Source organism: Aythya marila (assembly GCF_965140915.1).
Source record: "Aythya marila genome assembly, chromosome: 4".
Classification (NCBI taxonomy): Eukaryota; Metazoa; Chordata; class Aves; order Anseriformes; family Anatidae; genus Aythya; species Aythya marila.
In genome coordinates, this window is record NC_139045.1 from 23,669,960 (window position 1) to 23,681,314 (window position 11,355).

General features: G+C 35.1%; 1 long non-coding RNA gene across 1 annotated transcript; it reads right to left on the reverse strand.

Moving 5' to 3' along the window:
* Window positions 1-1,246: 1,246 nt before the first annotated feature.
* LOC309878075 lies at window positions 1,247-11,345 on the reverse strand. The gene is made up of 2 exons (XR_014317478.1): window positions 11,168-11,345; window positions 1,247-1,399 (listed from the first exon to the last, which is right to left on the reverse strand). It is a non-coding gene; the product is annotated as an uncharacterized lncRNA (long non-coding RNA).
* Between the last annotated feature and the right edge of the window lie 10 nt (window positions 11,346-11,355).

Consider the following 11,355-nt stretch of genomic DNA (forward strand, 5'->3'; position numbering starts at 1 on the left):
CAGCAGTGGTTCACTTCTATTTCACTTCCCACCCTGCAAGTCCAGCACTATCAATGCAAGGAGTAGGCACGGGAGCTAAGATAGAGGGGTCTAAAAAGGCCTCATGGTGCCTAACGACACCGTGGGAAGAAGGTATGGGCTGCCAGGCCATTCTGGAATAGGTATATTTTATGGTGCTGTTTCCTTCCCTCCCCTGTAACTGGCCAGGAGTTAGGTTTGAGATCCAAGGAAGAAATAAAATCTTTGCAGATAAAAGTAGGGGATAGAAGGAAAAAAAAAAAAAAAAAAGATAGTACTAATGCTGTGTGTTTCTACCCAGCTGAAATACCTGTTGCACATCTCTGTTTAGCGCTATTATTAACTTTAGGATGTGAAGGTATCTGTGAGGACGTGCTGTTGGTTTCTGTGTGTCCCATGCATTTGCCATACTGAAATCAGTTGCAGACCTAAACAGGATGGGCTCCTTAGCAGTGTGCTGATGATAAACTCTTTGCTGGTTTGCAGTTGGTAGTTCTGTGTCTTTCTCACATACCAGAAGAGCTCACGGAACACAGAGACTTGCTTGTGTAAAGGTTTTTAACTCATTATAGTTTTATGTTTTGATTTGCTATTCAAAACATAAGGTTGGGAGGTAAAGGTTTTTATCTATGGTCTAAAATGAAGTGTTACTGAAACCTTGGATAACTGTTACTGGAAAGTGGTACTTTCCACCAGGGTATTTGAAGACGTAGAAGCAAAAAGGAAATTCTTACTGCAAACTGGGAAAACTAAACATTTCAGAAGTAACATAATCTCTGCTACAATTGAAAACACAGTTCCAAATATGAACACTGTTCTTTTCTTATACCTACACACAAAGGGATTGATTGTCTTTGTTCTTGTTTCTAGTTCTTATAGTTGCAATATAGAGTTTTTCATTACAGAATCACACAGAATCTGTTAGGTGGGAAGAGACTTCCAAGATCACCTAGTCCAACCTCTGACCTAACACTAACCAGTCCTCCACTAAACCATATCACTAAGCTCTACATCTAAACGTCTTTTAAAGACCTCCAGGGGCGGTGACTCAACCACTTCTCTGGGCAGCCCATTCCAATGCTTAACAACCCTTATGGTAAACAAGTTTTTCCTAATATCCAACGTAAACCTCCCCTGGCGTAACTTTAGCCCATTCTCCCTTGTCCTACCATCAGGCACGTGGGAGAATAGACCAATCCCCACCTCACCACCACCTCCTTTAAAGTACCTGTAGAGAGTGATAAGGTTGCCTCTGAGCCTCCTCTTCTCCAGGCTAAACAACCCCAGCTTCCTCAGCTGCTCCTCGTAAGACTTGTTCTCCAGTCTCCTCACCAGCTTCGTTGCCCTTCTCTGGACACACTCCAGCACCTTGATATCCTTCCTGTAGTGAGAATAGATATTCGATATTAGAGAAATCTGTTGTTGCAGAAAACTTAGGCAATTGAGGTGGAAACTGTAGGAGTAAATTATTAAAATTTCTAAAGCATTGTTCAAGTAACCAAAGCAAGTTGAAATCAAAAGATCTAGCCGAACTCATGTAAGCTCCGTGTTCTTATGACAAATAAATATGGCTGTTGCTCATGTTGTTTTGAATGTATTTTAAGAGAACCTTTAACTAAATGTCACTTATAAGCACAGTATGCAGGGGAAGACAAATCGTGTTGCTTATGCAAGGACCAATGTATTACTCTTTCAGAACAAAGAAGCCATCTGTAGCTTTTCTGTGACTGAAATCTTGCAAAATCGAAAGAGGAGAAAAGTTTTGGAAGGATGAAGGCAGGTGTTAAGGAAGAAGAGAAGAGGTTTATTCATAATAGCTCTTTGCTTGTAAGTTAAAAATTGTTCTGTGAAAAATACGAAATCCATTCATTTTGTAAAGAATAGTGGCATCATATTAGTATCAGAAGTTAGTATCAGCTACATAAGCTGTGCAAGTCTGAATGGATCAAGTACCATAATTACTAAAACAAATGTATACAATATTGGAGAGAAGGAAATGTTTGGGAGACCATTTCCAAGATGTAATGCTGTAAGGTGGCCAGTATATCTGAGCACTGTACTAAGTTCCTGACCAGCAAAGCAACTAAGTCTTGGCAGTGCTCAGGCTGTTCTTGTTTCAAGAAATTTCTCAATTTTTCATTACAAAAGAAATGAATAAAATGCAGAGAGGGGATTGGGAGCAGATCTGAAGCTTAGAACTCTCACTTGTTTATCCCTTCGCCAGAATTTTTTCCACTTTGGAATTGTGTTCTTATGTACTCTTTGATGTATTAATCATGCGCTCTTTTTGCGTAGCATCAGCATTTCTAGAGGATTGATCCCCGTCAGCAGCTCAAGATGGTAGTCTTCTGAGAGAGAGCGGTATGCAGATAAAGATTAAAATAAATGTCATCAGATATTAGAGCAAATGTGGCCATGAGCAGCAGCCTGTGGAATTTTCATCCCTGTTGCAAAAGCCCCCTTTCAGTTAGCACCTCTTCTGACTGGGCCATTTTTACAACTGATGTGGGAAGACTGTGACTAACGGAGTAGTCTTTCTGGACTGCATCAAAGGGTTTTTGTTTCTAATCTTCTTCTCACCTCTATTTTTTTCTTTATGGATCTACAAAGTATGGAGAATTCCAGGGTAGCCAAACAAAAATTTTCACTTGCACCTACATTACTGTTCCTAGTGCTTCAGCAAGAAAATATCAGGTAATTTAAAATTTCTGATTTCAGAATGAACTTGATGTTTTATAACAGTGTCTCATTCAGTTGCACAGGGAGATGGGACCAGATATTCTTGTCTCCATAACCAACCAAGTATGTTTTGGCACCCACCACAGTTCATTTTTGGCTTCTAGCAGACTTGCTAGTGCCCATTCCATGACATATGCAGCCATGTAAGGTAAAGACCTCTCATGCATCACTGGTTTAGCTGAAGCTTTCACTCTTCAGTGTGCTTTGCATTCTGTGGCAAGAAGCATGTGTGCTACTGATCCACCTCACACTAATTTGACCTCATTCCCTAAGTCAGTTACAAGTTCTTCATCACCAAGTATTTTTATATCTCCTGTAAGAGAGCAGAGATCTCTCCAAGCAGAGATTGTCATGCCTCAGCTTGCGGAAAAGAATGTTTTGATAGCTCTGCCATGATGATATCATTTAACTGATACCAATTTTAGTGGATGGAAAAACCTTTCTGATATTAATACTAGCCATGGGAGTCAGCGTATAGTGACCCTGGACATATGCTCGTGGTATCATCTCAGCCCTACCAAGTTATGAAATTGACTTAGTAGTTTCCTTTTATTAATACCATTCATAGGCACCCGAAATATACTTTACTCAAAAAGGAGACAAATGAAGCCGCTTTTATTTAGTCTAGAAGAAAACTTGTCAAAACAAAAATTAAGAAAGTGGGTATGAAGTTAAAAGAAATTGATGATTTCACTTTTTTAGAAGCCACTTATAATAAAGAAAAAAAAACAGTTAAAAGGTGAATGAAAAAAGACCCTAGTGTAGAATAAAATTTAATAATTATGAAAGGATTTCAAGTTGGTGACAAAAAACATTCACAACTCAGATATATCATCTCAAGCAAACTTTTCACTTTGGAGTAATCAACAATCATCTCATCTGGATGACGTAGTTTGAGGGTCTCACACATAGGTAATTAATGATATTCTATAAATCCCAAATAGTTTAGTTAAGTCCAGAAAGTATTAATTCAAACAGCTGAGGTCTGTCTAGGCCTCAAGACAGCAGAGAGGCTTTAGTTACAGTTGCAAGACTGGTCTTTTGAAATCAATCAATTGAAACAAAATTTCTGTCAACCCTATTTTTTAGATATATACTAACTCTATGTGTAATAAAAACAAATCATGGCTGTTCTAGTATTTGAATGTGTCTGGCTTGTTTATTTTTAAATAGACAGCTATTTAATAAGAATGTAACATTGTGCAGTTTAATGAAAAGATTAACTATAAAAAATGAAAAATGTCATATTCAACCACATTAATTCAGATTAATAGAGGGTGCTTGCACTGCCTACTAGAGAAATAGCAAAATTAGGTCTGTCAGGGTGGTTCAAAATATCAAACACATATTAGCTGTAGTACCTCATACCTAAGGAAGTGGGCAAATTAGTTGCAGAGGAAGCAAGCATATAGATATGGTTGGAAACGAAAACATTTGTAACAAAAACATTAACTGGAGGTTACAATCTCTGTAGCAGAATGGGTGGTGACGTGTTTTTCACTGTGATGTCCAGTAGGTTAGTTTAATGAGCAGTTAAAATTAAATTGCCACATTTTGAACTGGAGTGGCTAAATATCAATACTTCCTGTTGATTTCCAGGAATGGGCAGCTGGAGATGGTAACTTTTTAGCAAGACTCTCCCCCCCGAGGTTTAGAATTTATCTGTCAACAATCTGTGTGCGCCTGCCATCTGACATGTTTCTGGTTTTAGTAATGTCTCCAAGTATGCACACGACTTCTCTTGGAATCTTCTGCTATGGAACTCTTAACAATTGGGTTGTGGTAGCTGCCTCAACAGGACTGAAATAAATATCGTAGGACAAACTTAAAATGTTTCTTAGCAGAACTCAGATTGAATTTACTTGTAAGCAGGTCAGTTATATCTGCTTCACTTCTGTAGTGCAGATATAGACTTTACTGTCAGCAATTAGATGGAGTGGTTAAGCAGATCAAGCATGCTCATACGATAATGTTGCTGATAGCAGGGATTGTTTGATACTAGACTTGTAGTTGAAGTGGAATCTATCACCATTGTGACAAGCAGCTATCCAGTGGGTGCATAACAAAGTGATACAGCTTTAAAACTTCTATGTATTCTTTAAAAGAACTGAGACAGTAGAAAAACTGGAATTTCATAATCACTTTTTTGTGATTTTAAATATATGTGATACAGAGAAAATCTGGAATGTCGAGAGATACCAATTTATATTTAAATCCTTGAGAAGTAATTCAATTCTCAGGAAATGAAGATATGTAAGTCTGTATGTCAGAACTATTTTCCAAAGACAGGAGTAGTATTTTCAACAGGCAGGAAAGACAAAACACCTGAATAAAATCAATTTAAAGTCATTAAAAGTTATCAATAGATTAAGGAAACTTTTTATGATACTACAAAGGCAAGGTTGCATCATTCATGTGGTTCAATACTGGAAGAGCTTGATTTATATAGAACCTAAACTGTATCAGAGTACTAGTTTTAAAACAGCGGAGGAAAGAAAAAGTGTGATTGTATCCACCCGAAGGCATGAATCTGGACTTTCTTTAGCAATTCGAGAGCCAGTAAAAATAATGTTCTACAGCAAAATAAGTAGAGAAACTACATATCTAATAAAGCTTGGGACAATTTTTTTTTTTTGTGCATTCAAGGCTTTTAAATGATCTGATATGTTTCATAGTCTCATGAGAGAAGAAAAATGATATCTAAATACATAGCCCTCTAGTGGAGTATGTGTCAGACATCAGAGCATGACTACTGAGGGAAGGGTTTTATGCTTATCCTGATTTTCCCCTTTTGCAACACATAAGATATTACTGCATGGCATTATCTGGACAAGCAGGAGACTAGAATAACTTATAAAAACTGCAAAAGTCTGAGAGAAACATAGCTCTGGATATCAATTACAACTTCACATTGCATTGTTTGTGTAGATTCTGGATAGATGTGGTATTAGGGTACATCAGGATGAAAACAAGCTGTAAAAAGGAGATGTAGGCCTTTAATTTATTTATTTTAGTGTTGCTTCAATTGGCAATACAACTCTAAGGCTTTTGTGTGGACAATCTAGCAGTGTCATGTGGTTTGAATAATTTTTAAAGATAGCAACAGGATGCAGAGAAAAAGCATTGGATCTGAGTCAAACTGACTTCTTCAAACCAAAGTTTGTGTTCTCTCACTTTTCTTCTTTTCATTCCCCCAAACTAGTAACACTAAATCTGTAGGTCCACTACCTCTTCTCTTCTCTTTCTTTCTTTACAAAGCTTGTACTGCAGAGCTTCAGTTCCTGTTTGGAAGAGGACCCAGTAGCTGTTTCATGCCCTCCAATCACTCCAGTTTGTGAACTATCCATCTAGCTATCAGATAATGGTGATTTTTTGTTTTGTTTGTTTTTCTGTGCTTAAGCTTGGATGTGTAATATTATTACTAATTATTACAGATGTTCCTGAAAAGAACATTTCATATTTTTAAAGGTTTCATTGTATGTGTGTCATTTTTTGCTTTACCTTCAATGTCAACATTTTGCATGACAACACACGTGATCAAATGCCTTTTAAAAAATAGTTGCTCTATGTCTAAATTTAGTTCAGTTGCTTCGAACGGGAAGTTACAGGAAAGTAATGCTTCAGAATATATATTCAGGAGGAAACGACAACATTCAACAGCTTTAGATGAGTCAAATAAAATTTTTTAGCATTGAGGATTAACATTTCATGCATCTATTAAAATACAAGTCAGCAGGTCACTAAAGCAGGTAGTATTTCTTACTGAATTAGACATTGTTTAGTAGCTCTAGCTTCTCAGCATTTTTGAGTCTTTCGTCAACGGTCACATCAAAAACTTAGTAAAAGAACTAGTGACTTCTTTCTAATTTTATTTTGAACTAAGTTTTGAGGTTGTTGTTTTTGAAGTTTCTACTGGTGGGTTATATATACTGTATAAAATAATGCAATCTTCAAAGCATCTAAGTGTTTTCCATTCCTCTCCCTGGCATCCTATTTCATTAAATTATATTTTGTTATATTTGATATAAACCAAAAGTTTCAAAACCAGTATGACTATCTGGTATATTCTTAGTTGGAGCTCTTATATATGTGTATAGAGAGAGAAAGACATGCAGACAGAGTGTCATACAAGTAACTCCTTATGCTGTATTGCATATTTCATCTTCAAAAAAAAATAATAAAAAAATACTTGCTTTCAGATATTTAGATGCATTTCGAAAATACTGAAGTCTGTTAATAATTTGTTTATAATTACACTTCTACAGCATACATTAATCTAACTTAAAGATACTGCTTTAAAAGATTTAATGAGAAGTGTATTTTCCAGAAGTAAATACACAGGATATGCTATGAAGAAATTGTATTCCTAAGCGTTTATTGTGTCTTTGGTATTTAAAGATGCCTTCAAAAACTAAATATTACATCAGTTATGTTATTTTTCTTAACTTACTGAAAATCAAGCACACCACTCTTCTAAGTATTGAGAATTCCCAAAATAATGCAGAGTTCATTATTGTGGTTATGTAATGAATTGTAGAAAACAGAGCATACATTTTTCCTAAAAGTTACTTGCTTGGATTGTGGGTAAATTGCATTAAATTTCCTCAACACTTTAAATTATCATATGCTGTTGCTGGAATGTTTTCTTTCTGCTTTTGGCCACTACTCAGTAATATATTAAAGGGCAGGCTACTTTGTCTGGCATTGTCTGGCATTGTCTGGCATTCTATTAATCTCAGGACTACAGCTTGACATTAACCACTTTTACTGCCATTATAAATGGCAATACTTCTAACTTTAATAGTCAGAAGTATGTTCTTTAGAAATGATAACACAGCAAGCTACATTAAAAAGAAATACAAGACCATGAAGTCCAGCATCTGAAAGATTTTACATGGATTTAAAATTAAAATGCTAGTTAATTGCTAGAAAACAGGAAAGTACACAGGATGAATGATTATGTTATACTTGTTTTATTTGCTGAGAATATGCTAGCATGCCAAGCAAGGAAGAGTGACGGCTCTTACACAAAATAAAAATTTTAATACTGTTTGTTTGCAGTGTAATTCAGTGTAATTTGGTCCCATTTCTTTGTCTGCTGTGATAAACCCATAAATGTTAGAATAATTTACACATCCCTTATGATGTAATCATGAAATCAGTGATCGTTCAGAAGTATTTCATTCTGTTTAGGTTTGTTATCCAAATTTTGTATTAAAAGAAAAATTAAGTACCTAATTAGCTTTAGTATTGCTTTCACTGTAATATTTGATTGTTTTGTTTACAGCAATGAAGTAACCTTCAGAATCCTGCTACTAAGTAGTCCTACTAAACCCATTTTCCAAGTGAGGAAGTGAGGCACAGAGAAATTTCATTTTCAGGTGTCAAAATTATACACTAAATATGAATGTCCAGATTAAATCACTGTTGTTTTCAAATGCTTTTATATTTTTATAATGTACATTTGTTGCATATTGATGATGCATCTCTATTTGGAAGCTATCTGTATTCTGCACTGCTGCAGATCAGACTCCAATTGCTCCACATTGCCATGCAATAGAACATTTACAGGCCATTTTTCTCTGCTCTCACATAGCATCATTGTTAATTCCTTACTTGTGCTTCTACTTTCTGATTTCTGTTCCAACATCCATAGCTTTCCATTCCTGTTCACCCAGTCTGCATCGGCTTGTTCTCAGCTATTTTGTGTTCAAGTCTCAGTATTCACATTGTTGATTCCTTCAAAATGCCACATGAATGCTAACATCTAAACTGTTGTTCTGTTTTCATAACTGCATGCCTGGAAGCATGAGTTTGCCAACAAGCTATAAATGGCAATTTCTGGTGAGCTTTAGAAGCCTTAGACTAGGGTAAACTCAGTTCTGTGCAGTTGCAGTGTTTCCAGTAAAGCTAGAAATATGAGAGAGTTATAGAGAAAGTAGAAGTATTATTAGGAGAGTAATTTTGCAAGCTTCTTTGTATGTGTGAACTGAAATTCTCAAAACTTATTATTACTTTTGTCAGTATATAGTTTACTGCCGTGGAAGGAAATTTATGAGAGGACGGAAGATAAGCTTTGATACAGGACTAATTCTCCTGCTCGATTTTTGTGCTGTTTCTAAAAGCAGAAGATGTACAGATCAATGGGGATTTTCTGAAAGGTTAGTTACAAAATATTACGTGAATCTGCAACCTTATTTTTGAGAAGGCTCTTACTGTTTTTGTTGATGCTTTACAGAAAAATTCAACCTGAAGAAGACACCTAAGAAATTTCTCTGTTCAGTGATTTGTCTACATCAGTTGTAAGAAGTAGGAAACACGATTGTAAGGGGAAGATTAACTCTGAGTGCTGCTGTTAACTCCATCTGTTATTTATAGTAATTGCTATTTGGATTTTCACGTCTACGAAGAAATGCTGCTTTGTTAATTAATGAAACATGGGAGAAGTCCAGATGAGAAAGAACACTTACTGGATGACACAATATGCAGTCAGGTAAAGCAAACAAACAAACAAACAAAAACAAAAAACATTGTAAAGAAAATAAAGATTTCCTATGAGATAATTGATTCTTCCTTATTCTGCATTGTAAATTTGCAAAAACAAGTACTTCAGGTGGCTTGGGAATTCTGATCGAGTTAGGCTCAGTAATACACATAGAAATATGGAAGTCTGAAATTCCAATACTGGGTATGTTACTAAGGAAAATACCATTTCTATTAATGATTGAAACGGAAATTGGCAGTGCTACCTCAGAACATAATGCCTATTTATCCTTATGGAAAACATGACACCACAATTCAGTGTCAGATAACAATGTGCCAAATATAAAAAGGGATTTTCATTTGGTATTTTAAGTACTCACTTCTACTTCTAACTATGGTATGAGGAGAGCAGTTCCTATTCTAGCTAGATGAGAAAATGTCTATAAACAAAATGTAAGAGAAAACATATATATTTTTTCACAGACTAATATAGTTTACAGTGTAAACTACCTTTTTATTTCCTTTTCTAGTTACTATTTTGACTTCTGCATAGATTTTTTTTTTTTTTTTCAAGAAAAAACTGAATGTTTGCCTCTCTCAAGATAAGCACAGTCTAGTTCCTGTCTGCTAAAAATCCTGGTACTTATTTATAAGCACACTTTCTTTTCTTTTCTTTTATCATTGTCTTTTCTTCACTTGAAAGTTTTATTTGAATGTAATTTTCAGAAAACATTACAGTTTCTTACTGTAATTACTCCTGGAGCCAGGTGATAAGTGTGTTTTTTTTTTTTGTTTTGTTTTGTTTTTTCCTTCTTTTCCTTTAGCAATATGATTTTGTATAATATTGTTAATGTCTGCTATGCTATTCATTAAAGGCAGGGGGATCTTTGGATGCACAGTGGGATCGTACCCACTGTTCCTCATGGACAGTTGCCAACATTCTAAAATGTGTTTGTTTGTTGTTGTTTTTTTGACTATCAGACAAGAGAATCCAGAGTAGAATAGAAACCGTGTTTCACTTTAAGATTACAGAGTTTTTTAAGAGTATTTTTAGTTATAATGACACTATTTCTTTTTTATTTAATAAGAAGTATAATGGAATTAAAATAGGACCCTCACCTGTGCTGCCACAATTATTTTAGGGCCATAGCTTACTTAGAAATCTAGTTCTGTTCTGTGGCTCCTCAGTTTGTGTCATGTTGTGACACCGTAATTTACTCATTAGTAATTACTCACACTAATGGAACAATTTGTGTGTGACTTCTGATAACTATGAGTAATCAGCTTATGGTATATAAGCAAATTAATTCTTAAAAAATCTGAGGAACTTTGATTGCCCTTTCTAAAACTGGCCAAGAAAAAAACCTGCCATATCATTAGCTTAAAATAATATGATACAGCACAACGAAATATGTATCATAAGCACTAGAAATTTTCCATGCTGTATATTTACTACTGCCTTTATTTAAAATGTTCTGAGATCTTATTTATAAGCACATGTTAGAGTTTGATTCTTACCTGCTCTGAGTACTGTGTCGTGGTTTTGTTTTTTTTTTTTTCATAATGCTATAAGCCATGCATACTAGCTATTTTATTCAGCCTGAACAAAATAACAAGAGGCTGTCAAAATTGATCTATTTTAAAATCTATGTATCTTTATTAATGTGTATTTCAAGTATTTACTGATGTGATTCTCTTTTTTTTTTAAAGAGAAATGTTAGCTAAACACAAAATGAATTAACATAAAAGAGCACTTGTACTTAAGCAGAACTTATTTTAGCAGAAACTGACTTATTTACCTGAGTTAGCTGTTTTAGTACATGAAATTGTAGGTTATAATAATAATACTTTTGATAGTGTCTTTTTAAACGTGTATAAACAGAATAAATAAATGAATTAGAAATGCAGAATCTGGAATTAAACAGACCTTTTAAGTGGAACAAGTACAATCCAGGCTCTTGCAACTTGTGTCTGTTATATTCCGTCCCACTTGAATATCACCAGGCCAGCAGGAGTGGTAGTGAACTCAATACTATGTACAGTATAAATAATCCTCATATTTTGAGCAGCAAGCATCATGACCAGCTGATATTTTCTTTCCTCAGCACCAGTTGT